This window comes from Nanorana parkeri, unplaced genomic scaffold, assembly GCF_000935625.1.
Source record: "Nanorana parkeri isolate BGI_ZX_2015 unplaced genomic scaffold, ASM93562v1 scaffold88, whole genome shotgun sequence".
Classification (NCBI taxonomy): domain Eukaryota; kingdom Metazoa; phylum Chordata; class Amphibia; order Anura; family Dicroglossidae; genus Nanorana; species Nanorana parkeri.
In genome coordinates, this window is record NW_017306356.1 from 1,394,483 (window position 1) to 1,410,761 (window position 16,279).

Consider the following 16,279-nt stretch of genomic DNA (forward strand, 5'->3'; position numbering starts at 1 on the left):
CCTTTGTAGCATAGTTTCTATTCATGTCGCTGACAGAGTGCTTCTGTTTACACGGCAATCTTTTTTATTGGTTTCTTTTCCACATCTATTTCATTGTTTTTTGGGTTGTTTTTTTTTTGGTAAAGTGCACCTCTTGTTTGGCAGTTAACTTAATGCAGCAAGCAATAGACGTTGTAAAGATAGACATATTGCTTCTTTAAAGTGGACCTTAGACCTAGAGGTTGTGAAGATAAACTTACAGGGTTATTCACAAAAGGGTGAAGGGTCTGGAGAAGGCAGGAGAAGTGAACAATTAAGGCCAAACTAGCTAATTTGGAAACATTCTCCAATTCAGCTCACTTTCCAGCTCAGCTATGTTGTCCTAGATTGTTCACTTCTCCTGCCTTCTCCAAACTCTTCACCCTTTTGTGAATAACCCTGTTAATGTTTCTTTAAAGTGGACCTTTCACTTAATTGTAAAAGTGTACACTGAGTCATACATGCCCAGTGTACAAATACTAGTATGATCCAGTTCTGGGAGAAAGTAACTACAATTTGCATGCACAGGAGTCACGTCATATTGGCCCAGCCAACTAAGATTGCTGTAGACTCCAAACCCAGATCAGGGGAGAGCGGACATCACAGCACTAAAAGGGATCACTTTGCTGGGTAGGTGTGCCATAATGTGCAAATATGCTTTGCATGCATGAACTTTATGGCAAAAAGCTATTGGGGGCCAAAAAGTAGCATTTGCTTTGGTGATTTACTTCTGCTTTGAAGTGCAAAAAATATCAAGGAAGAATGTTGGTAAACATACTTATCTTATACCTGGGTTCTGCACAGCAGAGGCTGATGTCATGATCGTTCCAGCAAGATCCCAGGGAATGGTTAATAGTACTGTTCCTCAAGTACTCGCCGTTACCAATTACCGATACTTTTTTAAAAGTGTCATGTGACATTTTTTCTAAAACAATAAAGACTAATGATTTTAGTACATTGGTGGAGTGCCAGGGCCCAGTCCAAGCTGCAACCGCTGTGACCCTGGTAGTTCTGCCACTGACTGCGAGCTGTAGAGGGACCACAAATCTCAGCAATCCATTATACAGCAATGCAGAATAATATGAAGCTACATACTCTGTGTTGCTCACATAGGGCTGTGCGTGGTCACCCAAGGGGTGCAAGTGGGGCTCTCCAGGGCTGTACCGGTTGGTGTGTAGCGGCTGTGTCCAGGGCTGTGCCAGTCTCTGTGGGCAGCGGGATGGAGGAGGAGATGTGCAGCTAGACCGGTGCTGTCAAAGACAGCCGCTGTGAGGTTGCACTAGGCTGCCTGAGGTCCCCAGGAAGCACACAACCTCAGGCAGCTGAATCTATTTAAAAATTTCAAGCAGCGGTATCGCGGGCATTTTTCACGAGTACTTGTGAACATGCCCAGTATCTGCACCAATACCGATACTAGTATTGGTATCGGTGCATCCCTAATATCTACTTACTGCCTTTGTATTTGAATGATGTGAGAGGAGTCGGGAAATAAGTGAAATTCACCCTGCCTCTCCCATGTCAAAAGTGAAACAGAAAAAAACTTTTTTTTATAGTAGAGTGGTGAACTTTTAGAACCTCTGTCAGGATTTTATTGTTTTCTCTGTTCATTTGAGATTGAAAGAAATTGAACTTTAGCATCGCTTTTCCAAAGAATATACTAAAATGTAATAATTAAAAGAGAACTACGTCCAAACCTTTTTTGGCTATAGTTCTCTTTTGGGTCAAAGGAGGACATTTACTAAATTTACTAAGGTTTTGCTCAGGGAACAGTCAGTGTAAGTCTTTGGCCGACAAGTCCATCAGATGCTGCAGACTGTGCAGACATTTCGGATGGATCCTAAATTACTAGTCGTAGACATAACCCCCGGCCAGGGTTTTTCCCCCAGAAAACATCAGTCTCTCTGCTCCCACATACGGGCCCTGTGGTCCAGGGATCACCCAACTATTCACTTTGCATTAGGGTTCTGAGCTTAAGGGTTGTTTCCTTCAAGGCATTCCCATATGCTCAGTTTCACTCCTGACCATTGTAGCTCAACATTCTGGCTTCATGGGACAAACAGGCTCAATCTCCAGATTGCACCATTTACCTGCCAAGCAAGACCAGGCCAAGACCAGGATCTGCAAGGTGCTTACATTGGATGCCAGTCTGTCAGACTGCGGAGGAGTCCTGGTTACCTTCTCAGTACAGGGGACTTGGTCATCAGAGAAAACTGAGCTGCAGATCAACTTTCTGGAACTCAGGGCAGTTTGGTTGTCCCTTGAACACTGGTCCCCTTAGTTGCGAGGCAGTCGGCCAGGATTCATTTGGACAACACCTTGGTGGTGGCTTATATCAATCATCAGGGAGGCACCAAAAGTCATGCAACTCAGAGAGGCAGACCTGATAGGCTTAAGCAGAACTTCACATCACACAGACTTTATTGTTTCCAGGTTCAACAACAGTTTGTTGTCAGGACCAGAGACCCTCCAGCTTTCACAGTGGAAGCACATGTGACTCCATGGGGTCAGTTTAACCTGATCAATTCTTTTCTCCCTCTAGAGATCCTCAGTATGCCAAATTGGTTCTCAACTGGTGGGTCGTGATCCAAAAGTGGGTCACGACCCCTCTACTTTTCTAGGTAAGAGGCTCCTCAGCCTCTTTCTAGCACAACACAGTCAGTTCTTGCGCCAAGCAGCCATTCAAAATATCAGCTTGAGGTGGGGTCGGCTGAGGGTACGGCCGTGAGGGAGCTCCATCCATACATGCATTGCTTAGAGCTCCCTCGCATGTCCTGTACCGGTGTCTAGAACGGAGTGACGTCACATTCTGGCTCTCGAGACCTCTACAAGACATGCAATGGAGCTGTACAAGCAATGCGTTAATCACACAGTCTCATGCGATTAAGGCTGGGTTCACAACTGGGCGTTTTACAGGGCGTTCCTACGCTCAGTAAAACGCTCAACATGTGAAAACCAATGATTGCCTATGGGCATGGTTCCCACCTGGGCGTTTTACAGTGCGTAGGAACACGCTGCAAAATGCCCTACGCCCAAAGAAGTACAGGAGCTTCCTTGGGGCGTATTTGCCACGCGTATCCATTGGGATACAGCCAGGTAGCCCTCGGAAACGCGCGTTTTTTGCACGTTTTTTACTGCGAATCGCGGTAAAATGCGCGACAAACACGCATATTCGATACGCCTAGGTGTGAACCCAGCCTAATGCACTGCACCACGCAATCGCACCTACTGGATGTTCTGGTGTGGGAGCCCACACCGGAACATTTGGTACTGCAATACCGTGCGTTCCATTGCAGTTTGACTTGGGTCGCGACTTAATGACCAAGGACAAATGGGGGTCCTGAGGTTACACAGGTTGAGAACCACTGTTTTAGAGGCTGTGTGCTTCTCACTTCCTAGTAAAGGCCTTTGTACAGGGGGTCGCCCACATTGCCTCCCCCCCAATGTGCTCTGTGTTGACTCAATGGATTCTTAACCTAGTTCTGTTGGCTGCAGAGGCTGCTTTCTAAGCCTTTTAGGGATATTAAGCTGGCTTTGTTTAACTCCTTTCTTCCCAAGGTGGTTTCCTCTTTCCACCTTAACCAGGACATTGTCTTGGCATCTTTGTGTCCTACCCCAAACATCCTAAAGAGATTTCTCTCCATTGTTTAGATGTGGTATGTGCTTTTTGAGAGTATCTCCCAGCTACAGCCTCTTTTCGTTAATCTGACTCCTTGTTTTTCAAAGGCTCCTGCAAGGTTCAGCAGTTGTCTTGGTCCACAGTCGCTAGGTGGGTTAGACAAATCATCATTTTAACCTATGTCCTTAAGGGACAATTTCCCCCTTTTCTGGTAAAGGCACACTAGAAGTGTAAATGCTTCTTGGGCTTTTCAGCATCAGCCCTCTGCAAGGCTGCCAACTGGTCCTCGGTTTACACGTTTGTGAAGTTTTACCCGATGAACCTCTACAACTGAAGCTGGTATCTGATGAGGATTAAAGTTCTCCAGGCATCCCTTTTTAATTCTTGGGCCTTTTTTTTGTTCCTTGTTGGGTTTTCAATAAATATACGATATGCTCCAAAAGTGATATACTCCTTTTGGAGTATATCACAGGACAAAGGTCCTTCCTCTCCGTTTTCTGTGATACTCTCTTGTATTGCTTACTACAAAACCGAAGGCATGCTGGGAGCGGGAGGTTATACAGGGCTGTCCTTACAGCTTTGATTTGTCAGTGTCCATTCACCTGAAGGTAACTGCATAGCGCATTGCTCTTACATTATCCTCCACTGTTCTGAGATGTACTCCAAGAAAAGGATTTTACATGTAGAAAAATCAATTTTTTCTATATATTCTCTATAATATAGCAAATATAGACTTTTTTAATAAAGGTCCACATTAAACATTTAAATAAATCCAGCTGTAACATGGTGTATCCTCTATTGTAGCAGCAATTACAGTATGTCTAAGATAGGTATATGAGAAAATACACTTCACTGCAACCTGTGTACACAGAAATGTGCTGCCAGACCTCTTGAAGGAACCATTGCAAGCTAATTAGAACTGCATTGCTATAATGAAGATAACTAGGCAAAAATTGATTTAAAAGGTTTTGCACCATAGCATTTTACATTGGAGAAGAATTCGCCTGTTTTAAAGTTCAGAAATAAAATCAATAGCATTATAATTAGTGTTGACTTATTTGCCGATGGTAAATCTTCTGCCAGCCTTGTGTTGAGTAAGTTCTTTGATATGAATGTCAGACAGGATCTCAACTGATGTTCCGGCTGATTACTAACATACTGTAGCTGGCATAAGTTATTCTATGGCTTTCATATATTTAGTATTCAAAATAATTGTATAGTATTATAGAATTGCACTTAGAAGGTGTATATGTATATGTATATATATACTAATTGAATGGTATTCAGTTTGCAAAAGCATTTTTTAGTATTTTGGTAGTAAAATACTTTTTGTATCTCAGTACTGCTGATCTCCTGCAGCCTCTTTTGCACATAAACTTCCTGTTTATATGCGCTCATTTTCTTGATGGTTGCATGGCATTTCACATAGCTGGTTTCCTTCTGGTGACATGTCTATGTTGAAGCTGCGACTTGTAGTCATCATCAGATTCCATGTGACAGAGTGACAACACAGAAGCACATTTGAAAGACCGGGACGGAGTGTTGTTAACCTGTAACAGGAAGTGCCTAAATAAACACCCTAATGGTAGGATTGCCAGGTATTATTTTAATTAAAACTGCAGATTAATTAATGCTTAAAATAACTTTTGTAGCTACATAAACATGTAATATCATATATGAGATTTTCGGATTGGGTTTCCATTTCATTTAATAAACTATCTGTAACTATGTAAAGGGAATTTTAGCTTTAAACCCCAGCTTCCAGGTAGTAATAAAGCAGTAATTTCTAACCTCGGGGCCAGCAAAGGAACTTTCATCTTTTGTCTTTTTTATATGGTTTTTAGGGCTGCAACTAATGATTATTTCCATGATCTATTAGTTGGCCGATTATTGTTTTCGATTAATCGGATAAAAAACAAAACCAATACCATCCTTAATTTATAATTAAATACACAAATGCAGTGTTACAAACATACAGTTTACTTCAGAATAAACTTGCATGCACAATTTTTTTGCAATCACACTGCACTGGGACACACAGCATTGCGGTACTGTGCGTTCCAGTGCAGGCGATCACACTGTGGGTGGGAGGTGCATTTGGAGTGCCATTGAAATGAATAGCACGGCAACACACCTCCCGCAGCAGAATTTGTCAGGCTGAAACCGAAAATGACTTTTTTTTCCCCCGATCTTTTTCTTTTTTTTTTAGGGCTGCGGAAATTAACGATTAATTCCTCGATTTAATCGTTTTTTGTTTTTTTTTATCTATTAAAATTCTTTTGATCGGTACTCACTTCTCCGCCGGCTTCCGGGAGTTCCGGCGGAAATCCGGTGACGTCAACGGACTCCTCCCCCTTCCTCAAGTGGCTCAGTCGGCTAACGAAGGGAAGGGGGGAGGAGTCGGGTGACGTTGATGTCTGTGACGTTACCAGACTCCTCCCCCCTTCCCTTCGTTAGCCGACAGAGCTATTGATTTCTTGCCCCCAAATATTTTAATGCACCCATCACTGTGATTGCCTCACTGGCCGATGGGAATGTGCAAGGATGGAGGGGCTGGCAACTTTATCCTTAAGAGGAAGCACTGAAGCTTTGGCCAATTATACAACCTAACAATCATGTGAAGAAGATACTGAAATCTGCTGCAGGTATGTGCCTGGCATTTCTGGGTGTCTGCACTTCATACCTGTCAGCACAGTTGATTACTTATAACAGCTGTGACAGCCTTTGCTAGGTATGCTGTTGTAAGCTATTTATACACACACACACACACACACACACACACACACACACACACACACACCTGTCCCTTCAATATACCTAACTACGTTATTGCAAACTATTATTTAAAAGCAATAAGGTTAGCAATACTTATTGTGAGATATCATCCAATCATGGGAGGGGTTAGTGAATGCAAGAGATGAGAGACAAACATCATATGCCTGATCCCCCACATGCACCACACAACAATAAAGTCATCTTTGTTTTCCCCATAATCTCACAGGTTCTTGCAGTTTAGAAACTAGATCTCCCTGGAAGGCATCGGTGATGTAGCTTTCCCAGCGGGACCTGGTAAGACCCTGGCTACATCACCAATGCCTCACTAGACCAGGAGGGGAAATCCTGGTTCAGCATTGGCTTATACACATACAGCACAGCAATGAAGTAATAAACTAATACAGCACTTTAATATTCTGAGTTGCCCCACTCAAGCGGGGTGGGGCACGTGAGATTAATAACCTGCTGGATTAGTGTGATCCTAGTTTATTTTATTACTTCATTGCTGTGCTGTATGTGTATAGACAAATGTAGTTGGATCTGTATGTGCGTTATAATTAATGGAAATTAATCGATTTTTAAAAATTCGATTAATCGAACACGAAAATTTTAATCAGTACCAGCCCTATTTTTTTTAAATAATTGTATTGTAAACACATGGATCTTGAATAGCTTCAGCCAGGGAATGACAGCTGCAAGTGGCAAGATTCCGCAGACGGCAGCTGAATGTAAATACATTCGACATTCATGGAAGGTGTTTTTTATGCCATTTTAAATTCACATTTTGGTATCTTGTTGAAACATTTGATGCAGCAAACTATGTATAACTATAATATTGATGAACCTTTCATACCGCTTTCTAATTTACCTCAAGGAACAATATGTAAATCATTTTTAGATGTACTACTGTTTTGTACGTTTCCATAAAAAGTGGTTGAAAGAGAATTTGTGATATTGCAGGCCCTAGATCTGATTGTAAGGAGAAGACTCCATATAGATGGTTTTCTAGAGTAAATTCTTTATAAATGTAACAATGTGTTGCAAAAATACTATGTATACCTCTACCCGCAGATGCCCTTTTTCCCTGATGAAGTCCTGGACCCATAGTTCTTATGGGTGTTTGTATTGTGCCTTATTTTAGATCAAATTCAGGATTGGTCTTTTTCCCCCTCTCCAAATTTCCTTCTACAACGCTTTGAACCAGAAGGCTGCAAATTGTTTCCTGTCTGCCTTTGCTTGATGACACAGTGACGAAAAACGCATCCCATCACTTGGAATAAAAAGCCTGATTTAGCTTTTCTGAAATCCTGTAGAACCAGACTAGAGCGAAGCCATAGTAAGCGAATAACTCCGTGTTCTTCAAAATCTTATTTTATAATATTGCTACACAGACCATTTTGTAATATATCATTATTAATTTTACATTTTCAATGTGTTTTATGCTGCCAGTTATGAATTCCTTTAACTGTCGCAAACAAGGTGAGGTCACACTACAGGCAGACTGTTGCATGCAATATGACATCAGTGCATATTGGCGCAGCTCCAGGGTTTATTGCTTTAAAAGATGCACAGTATATTTTTGTATACTCTTTTTTGAAACCTAATAAAGAAATACATGCTTAAAAAAAAGATGCACAGCAATAAACATGTAAAATAATAATGGAAGTGCAGTAAATCTTTTTTTTAACTCTGAAAGTGATCATGACAAAGGCAGCGTTTCCCAGTTTTACCTTATTTTGAAACAAACTCACGGAAATGGCCTTTGGCAGTATCGACTGGTTGCCATCTTTTGGCATCTTTTTAAAGTCTGCTGAAGTCCTGAAATGACATATAAATGTTGGACAGCTGATCAACAGTTTGTCAACTATTTATATGTTATTATGTCTGTATTTTTAAGGGAAATTAGCCATTTTATGAGACCATGCTTCTTTCTGTAAAATGAGTACATTAAGTTAAAAAAAAAATGACATTTGAAGGAAAAGGCTTTCATGCTCGCTCAGCTAATATTCTTCACCTGTGACCCCCATTACTGAAACTTGAATCTGAACATTGTTTTGGTACTGTTCTCCTGCGTAAGAATGTTTTGAATATTGCTAGTGTTAATAAAGCATTTGCTTTCTAGCAAGGCCTTGTAATGGGAAGGCTGTAACAGCAAGCGGCTTTGACAAAACACCAGAGGATTTTGTTAAAAAGTTGTGTTTAGTAATTGTAGGCATCGTGTCAGAGCATAACTGACTGGGAGCTGAAGCATTTTCTCTGTGAGATGAGTTGCTGTGCCAGCAGGGACTCGAGTCTCCTGGGCCAGCCGTGCTCTCATTAAGATTTGCCGCCAGCAGTGGCGGTGTTTTGCCAAGTATGTGACGTCCTGTTATTGTATGCTTGGCTTGTCAGCCCACAGCTTCCTGACACTCACTTATGTCACCCTTTTTATTCAGGAAAGGAAGGAGCTTTTGATAATTTGACAAGACAAGCTCTTAAACGATCTAGGTCATGGCCTTCCCTGTCTGTGATTGTGAACATATTTCCTGAAAGCCCTGTCACTCATCACAGCAACATTTTCTCCTAGGGAGCACACACGCTTGTTGCGAGACTCTTGTCAGCTCATACATTTTGGTTATTCATATATCAAATACTGTAGTAGATTATTTTTTTTTTTAATGCCATTCCCTCCCTTTACTTATTGCAAATACTAGCATGTTAGTGCAGCTAATCCTTTCTCCGGTGCTATGTCCCCAGAAGGGTTGTGTACAAGAGTTCTCTTTGGTACAAGGCAGACAACTGGCCAAGAGGAGCTGAAAAGGAGGCAAGGCCGCTTAGTAATGTTTTTGTGTTTGCTCACTGTTGTGGAAACACAAGAACTGGTGGCAAGGGCCCTGCCTATTGAGCACTTGAGTCTCGGTCTGCTGTCAGGGGCTGTTTAAGATTGAGTGTTTTATTTTCTTTGATGTTCACATTTGAGAATGGGGAAGTGGGAATTAAACAACAGATGCACTAAGCTGTTTTTAACTCGTAAAACAATAATTAGCACCTGATAAAATTCAATATGGGTGCACAAAGTGCATCTCAAGGCCCCTTGTTTCTTCTGCTGTGGCAGTTTCTTTTGTGAGATTATTTTATGAATACCAAAGGACCTCTTCTGCTGTGTTACGAGTTGATTTGATATTAAAACATTTCGGTGGGTGGTGGGGCAGCAGAAAAATCACACTTCAGTAATTAAATTCCTCCCATTTTCACCTAACGTCCAGCTTTAATACAACATGTAATGTCTGTGTAATATGTGCAAATGTTAGAAGCTACATCACTGGGTACACAATAGAGGGCCTATTCTGAAGGTTTTTCCTGAGCACTTCCGCATCTTAGCAGCATCTCAGTGACCATAAAATGTTATGCCTTTTAAGTAACAATCACATACATAATATTTGGAACAGCTAAGGATTTTATTAGTTTAGTTTCACACCATAAGCTGACTGGTTATCCTGCTGAACATCCTAAATTAACATTGGCTTCTATTATAAAAAGTAGTGAACTAAAACCATTTTAAGGTAACATTTTCTGGGAATGTACCAGAATACATTTGTCCCTGTAGAAATGTGTGCGGCAACCCATTCATTCCCATTTTAAAGATGATTATGATAGAATGACTAACATGTAACTGATTGATACATTGTAGCACACAGTGTCCAGTGCACTTGGTATAAAAAAAAATTACTGTTAGTTTGCCTTTTTGTTGTCTACTAAAAGTAATTTATTAAAAAAAATATGCTTTGATATTGGTTTTCAGTGGCAGTAATAAAGTAGAAAATGTAAAACATTTCTCCCTAACCTTAACCAAAACCTGGTCTGAATCTAGTGCTTAATCCTACCCTTGCCATCACCCTAAGGGTATGGCATTCTGGTGCATTGCGCAGCTACACTATTTTTCTTGTGGGTAAACATGCATTGCATTTAGGCAGCCCATTAAAATGAATGAGCTGACAACAGACATGCATAATTATTGGAAACGCCAAGCACCGCAGTCCATGGTAGCTCCTTACCATGTGTTTTGGTGTGCTGCAAAGCATGTGCTGGAAATGTGTGAATAGGCCAATAAACTCTGCCTAAACCCTGAATATTAACACATTTTATAACCCTAACATTTAACCTAGCCCTGAAAATGAACCCATAACACGTAAAGTGTATTTTTTTCCAGTCACATTTAAGAAGAAGACCCCCACTATATGTTTAATGAATAAAGGTTTATTATGGGTTTTTTTTAAAAAACAAAACAGTGGAGTTACATACATTAGAGGAATACCAAAAGCCAGACTATATTACATTCATGGATGACAATAAGCTGTTTCTCCAAGCCATTATAAAGTGCTAAACTAAAGGGTCAATTACTAACTCACATCTTCAGGAACGGAAAGAAGCCAAGAAAACCAAAAGAGAGAAGAGGGGCTAGCATAAAGAGGGAAAGTGTGTGTGATGCAGGGAACCACATTCTACCTTACCCAAACAGGTTCAGTCTTGTGATTCAAGTCTATGTGGGTCTAGCTAGAATTGAGGAATTGGAAGGCCTGTGTATCCATAAAATGACCCAGAGGCTCCACATAGCTAAATATTTTTACATATTTTTCTTAAGTATTTTGCAGGTAGACTGTTAAGTTTTCTATACAAATCAGGAGGCAAAGTTCAACAACCCATCACAGGAATGAAAATGAAAAGTAGTGTCTAGGAGATCAAGGTATATGGTCCCGGGAGATGGTCAATAGGGTTATCTGGGGAGTTTTGGGGATGACAATTCCAGCCCACTACATGTTTTCCCACTCAAACAGCATACCTGAAAATATTTTTTGTATATTATGTCTTTGGAGGAAGCCGTTATACAGACTGCAAGCTATTCTGAACAGTTTAAAAAGGGAGCCTGTCCCCCAAAACTAGGGGTCCAATGAGCTTCCGCTCATTAACACACACTGCTTCTAGATCTTTAACCCTATGTTATGGCAGACAGTGTTCAAGTCTAGTTTACAACTGACAATGAAATCTGTCAGCACAAATAGGATAATTAGAGCAAACACAACTTCCCACAGCCCCCTCCATAACATTACATAGGGGGAAGCCAAGTACGAGTTTTAAGCAAGAAAAATGCACTAAAAAGCAGAAGCAGCAGTTTTTTTTTTTGTTTTTTTTTAAATTATGCAATGTGAATGGAAACATGTAACGTATATAAAGTAGGTGTTATCCTAGTTTGGCTGCAAATGGGGGAATACACTTTAAGGTTATGAAGAGAGCAGGGTAAGTCCTTTGCTTAACTTAAAGTAGGACTATGAAACTATAAATCACATATGTGATGAAGGCTGGCTATAAAAAGAAGACAGGGCTCTCTGTTCTAGTACTCCCTGCAACATTTTGTAAATACTTGTTGACCCTGCCAGCAGAAACCATTGGATAGTCACTTTCTTTGCTAGGCTGGTTGCTGTAGCTGCTTAGATGCTGGCATCATTGAAAGCCCTATAATTGAATAGCCATGCCTAGCTCTACCCATATTCCTTTAAATTGACAGAACATTGCTGTATTTGCTGGCGTTCAGGTAAAAGATATGAAAGCCCTGCACAGTCTGTTTTCTAAAGTGCACAAGAAATCTGGCTTCCCAGCTGCATTTACCATTAAGAAAGATGTAAATTATAATAAGGTGTGTAGGTAAAGGAAGGTAAATTGCTAAGCAATTTAACATGACACTTTACCCTGGAAATGCCTTTTTTATCACTCTGAAAGGAAAGAGCTAGAGGCTTTAGATGGACTTTAACCTAGCCCTAAAATATGCCTTCAAGGCCTAACCTCTACTCTAAAACATAAAATGTATCTGAAGCCAAAGATTAGAACACCTGTAGTAGGCTATAGCAGCACTTTTGAATCTACCCCAAGATTAACGGTACTATAAAAGATATGAACATTTCAGTAGTTGATAAGATCTGAAAAGGAGGGCCCCTTTGAAGCCCCCAAAAAGCGTTGTATTTTTTCTGAATGCAAAATTTAATACAGCACTATTACTAGACAAAACATCAGTCTGAGGCTTTCTTCCTGATGCTTTTTATATACTTTTTTTAATTCAACTCATTGCTGTCTGTGTCCCCACCCAGGAGAATGGCTCTATTTGTACAAGTGACCCTTGTCTCTGGGACACAAACAAAGTGGTAGGAAATACATTGCAAGGCAAGCAAGTAGATTATTTTAATATTCTGCATTGCATTTAGTAAAGAATGAAATTTGTAGATGGCCATTCCTGACCACCTTCTGAATACTCAATACTTTGAGTCACTGATGTGGATCAAATGTACAGTTCAGGGACCGTGACTGTGTTTGCTGCATGCTTGTTCTTGATGAGTAAATTTGACAGTTTTGAAAGTATAGACAGCCAGGCAACTAAAAATGTTATTAGATCATCAGCAATACAACCCCCTAGTAATTAGAACATGGTGATTCCATATACTTTCACAGCTCTTGTTGTTGGACAACCAACCTCTGCCTAGACACATTTCCTGGTGACTGAATTAAGGTTACTGGAGTTACACATGTGACTAGCAATGCTAGGGTATGTTCCTGACACCCAAGCTCCTTGGTTAAGCTGCAAAATGTCTTCAACAAGTGCAGTTGAATGTGACAAGTTACTAGCTACAATCCCCCATGTTTTCTTTAAATGACTACTTCCCCCTAATCTAAGCTAGAAAAACTTAATTACAATATTTTATCTCAACTGGCCATATTACATACTAATTTTAGGAAAATATTAAAACTGTGTTTTAGAGTGGAAGAATTCAGAAAATTGCCACTCCTTAGCATACCACAGCTGTGGGTAGGTAAAATAGTCCATGTTTCCACATGTAGTGCATCATTCTGCACCAACCATGACATAGTAATTACATGGGGTATAACAACATCACCAACAAACAAGAACATTAGTAACATGACTTTTCATTTGGGCTCAGGAGTCTAGTTCCACTTTAGAATTAAATGCTAATATATTTGAAATGTTGCATTGCTCTCTAAAGCAGTCTTATGTTTCAAAGCCTGTGCCAGAAAACCTGGGACTTTCATACACAGGGCAAGTTATTATTTTTAGGGTGTTTGGTCCTGGTCTCAATATTGGCTCCATTCCTACTCTACCGTAAAGAGGGTTAATTGTTTTTTTTAAGCTAATTTTGATTTCCAGCCTAGGCAGATTCAAAAAATACTATTGAATATTTTGGCAGGTAAAACTTATATGTATTTGACCTGTGTATATAGTAATTTACCTGCAGTTTAGCATTTAAACAAAAGGGATTCCTACTGCAAACAAACACAAATCAGACCTCAGATAATCTAGTCTAAATGGTCTAATGTTATCACATCTGCTATTGAACAATCTATGTATTATTGTTTTGGCCATTGGCCAAGCAATAGCTCTACGCCTCTGATGACAAATACTTTACTTGGGAGTAATAAGCCAGAACATTTAGACTATGTTTCTAAAAAGTAAACAAAGCACTATTCATTATCTATAGATTGTGATGTTTTATAATTCAGGTATACTTTGACTTTTTGTATGTGTGCACTGGGGTGCCATTTAAGCGTAGATGCTTTATTTGCCAATATATGTTTATGGCAATTTTAAAATGATGTACTAGAGTCTTTTGTATTTTATTAACAATAGTCACTGATCTTTCTAAATTGCCCTTGCTTGGGAGTACCCTGACATTTTATGTGATGTAATATGGGATGTAACTAAATTGCATTGCATTCAAATAAATAACAGGAACTGTTGTGTAATTTTACTACAGTGTTCTATTTATACACTGACTAGCCATAATATTATGACCACTGAGAGGTGAAGTGAATAACATTGATTATATTGTTACCATGGCACCTGGAAGTGGGTGGGATATATTAGGCAGCAAGTGAACATTTTGTCCTTGAACTTGATGTGTTGGAAGCAGAAAAAAATTTGAGCGACTTTGACAATGGCCAAATTGTGATGGTTAGACGACTGGGTCAAAGCAACTCCAAAACTGCAGCTCTTGTGGAATGTTCCCAGTATGCTGTTCTCAAGACCTACCAAAAGTGGTTCAGGGAAGGAAAACGGGGGAACTGGCAACAGGGTCATTGGCGGCCAAGGCTCATTGATGCACATGGGGAGCGGAGGCTGGCCCATGTAGTCAGATCCAATTAAAGAGCTACTGTAGCTCAAATTGCTGAAACAGTTAATGCTGATTCCGATCGAAAGGTGTCACGCTGCATCACAGTTTGTTGCGTATGGGGTTGCGCAGCCGCAGACTGGTCAGGGTGCCTATACTGACCTGTGTTCACTGTCCAAAGCGCCTACAATTGGCATGGGAGCATCAGAGATGGACCATGGAAGAAGGTGGCTTGGTCTGACAAATCATGTTTTCTTTTGGATCATGTAGATGGCTGGGTGCTTGTGTGTTGCTTACCTAGGGAAGAAATGACACCAAAATGCATTATTGGAAGAAAGCAAGCCAGCAAAGGCAGTGTAATGTTCTGCTGGGAAACCTTGGGTCCTGCCATTCATTTGGATGTTATTTTGACATGTAGCACCTACCTATACATTGTTGCTGACCAAGAACACAGAAACAGTATTCTCTGATGACTGTGGTCTTTCAGCAGGATAATGCACCCTGGCACACTGATAAAATGCTTCAAGAATGGTTTGAAGAACACATCAACAAGTTCAAAGTTCAAATTCTCCAGATCTCAATCAGATCGAGCATCTTTGGGAATGCGCTGAAGTCCAATCCATAGAGGCCCCATTTCGCAACACACATAACTTGTAGGATCTGCTACTGATGGCTTAGTGGCACATACCACAGCATACCGACAGGTCTAGTGGGGGCTGTTTTGGTGGTAAAAGGGGGTCCTACTCAAAATTAGGTGGGTGGTCATAATGTTATGGCTGATTGCTGTTTGCAGAGTCAATGCCAAGCAGAATCGCCGCAGTATTGAAGGCAAAAGGTGGCCCAACAAAGTACTGATGGGGTGGTCATAATAATCTATGTATGTATATATATATATATATAACAGTTTTCCATCATACAATAATTATTAATAATCAATACAGTGATTTATATAGTTTATATACTCATTATACCGTTTGTGTTTAGGTACAAAGCAAGGAACACCCACACATGCTTGGTTGCTTTAGCAATAAATGTTAAGCAAAAAAAAAAGATAAAATCAGCTGTTAAATAAGCATTTATGTATTTGCTTATTATCTGTCTTAGATGTTGGTTATTGTTGCTCATTGCTTTTATGTGCAGGTATATGTATGGTGCCACCTCTCCAGACTGGAGCTAATCCTGATTATATCATTTGATTCCTCCTTTATGCACGGATATATATTTTGATAATATTTCTACTATGAATATCATTTACTGAATATGTATGTATCTTTCTGTTCATCTTTTTTATTGTTTGGCACTCTTTATTTGCTGCTGTCTTCTTCTAAAAATAGATGCTTTTATAAAGCTAAATACACCTAATCACAATGGAATTACTGTTGGTGCACTATTACTATTAGGGCATAGATTGTAAATATATATTGAGGTCTGTGTTTTTTCCCAAGAAGTTTGTTGTCTATAAGTCTACAAGGAGTCTGTAGAATATACTACCTTTGCATTTAATTTAATGCTATATGTCATACCCAAAATAATGTCTGTGAAAGACTAGTCCACTTTTTGATAACCCAGAACGCAGTTTTCTCGAACATGTAATACTAAACAATTGAGTAGATTTGGTTTCTGGAATGTGACATCTTAATTTGACATTCAGTGAATGACTTTTGGGTGTTTTTTTTGGGCAGTTAACCTCAGAGGTCCCAAGGCCAATGTCCTATCCAAG

General features: G+C 40.1%; 1 protein-coding gene across 1 annotated transcript in view; it reads left to right on the top strand.

The window, feature by feature from the left end:
• The window catches only part of ZCCHC7 (zinc finger CCHC-type containing 7), a 160,305-nt gene that overhangs the window by 99,843 nt on the left and 44,183 nt on the right, over positions 1 to 16,279 (top strand). The gene's annotated exons all lie outside the window — the stretch shown is intronic.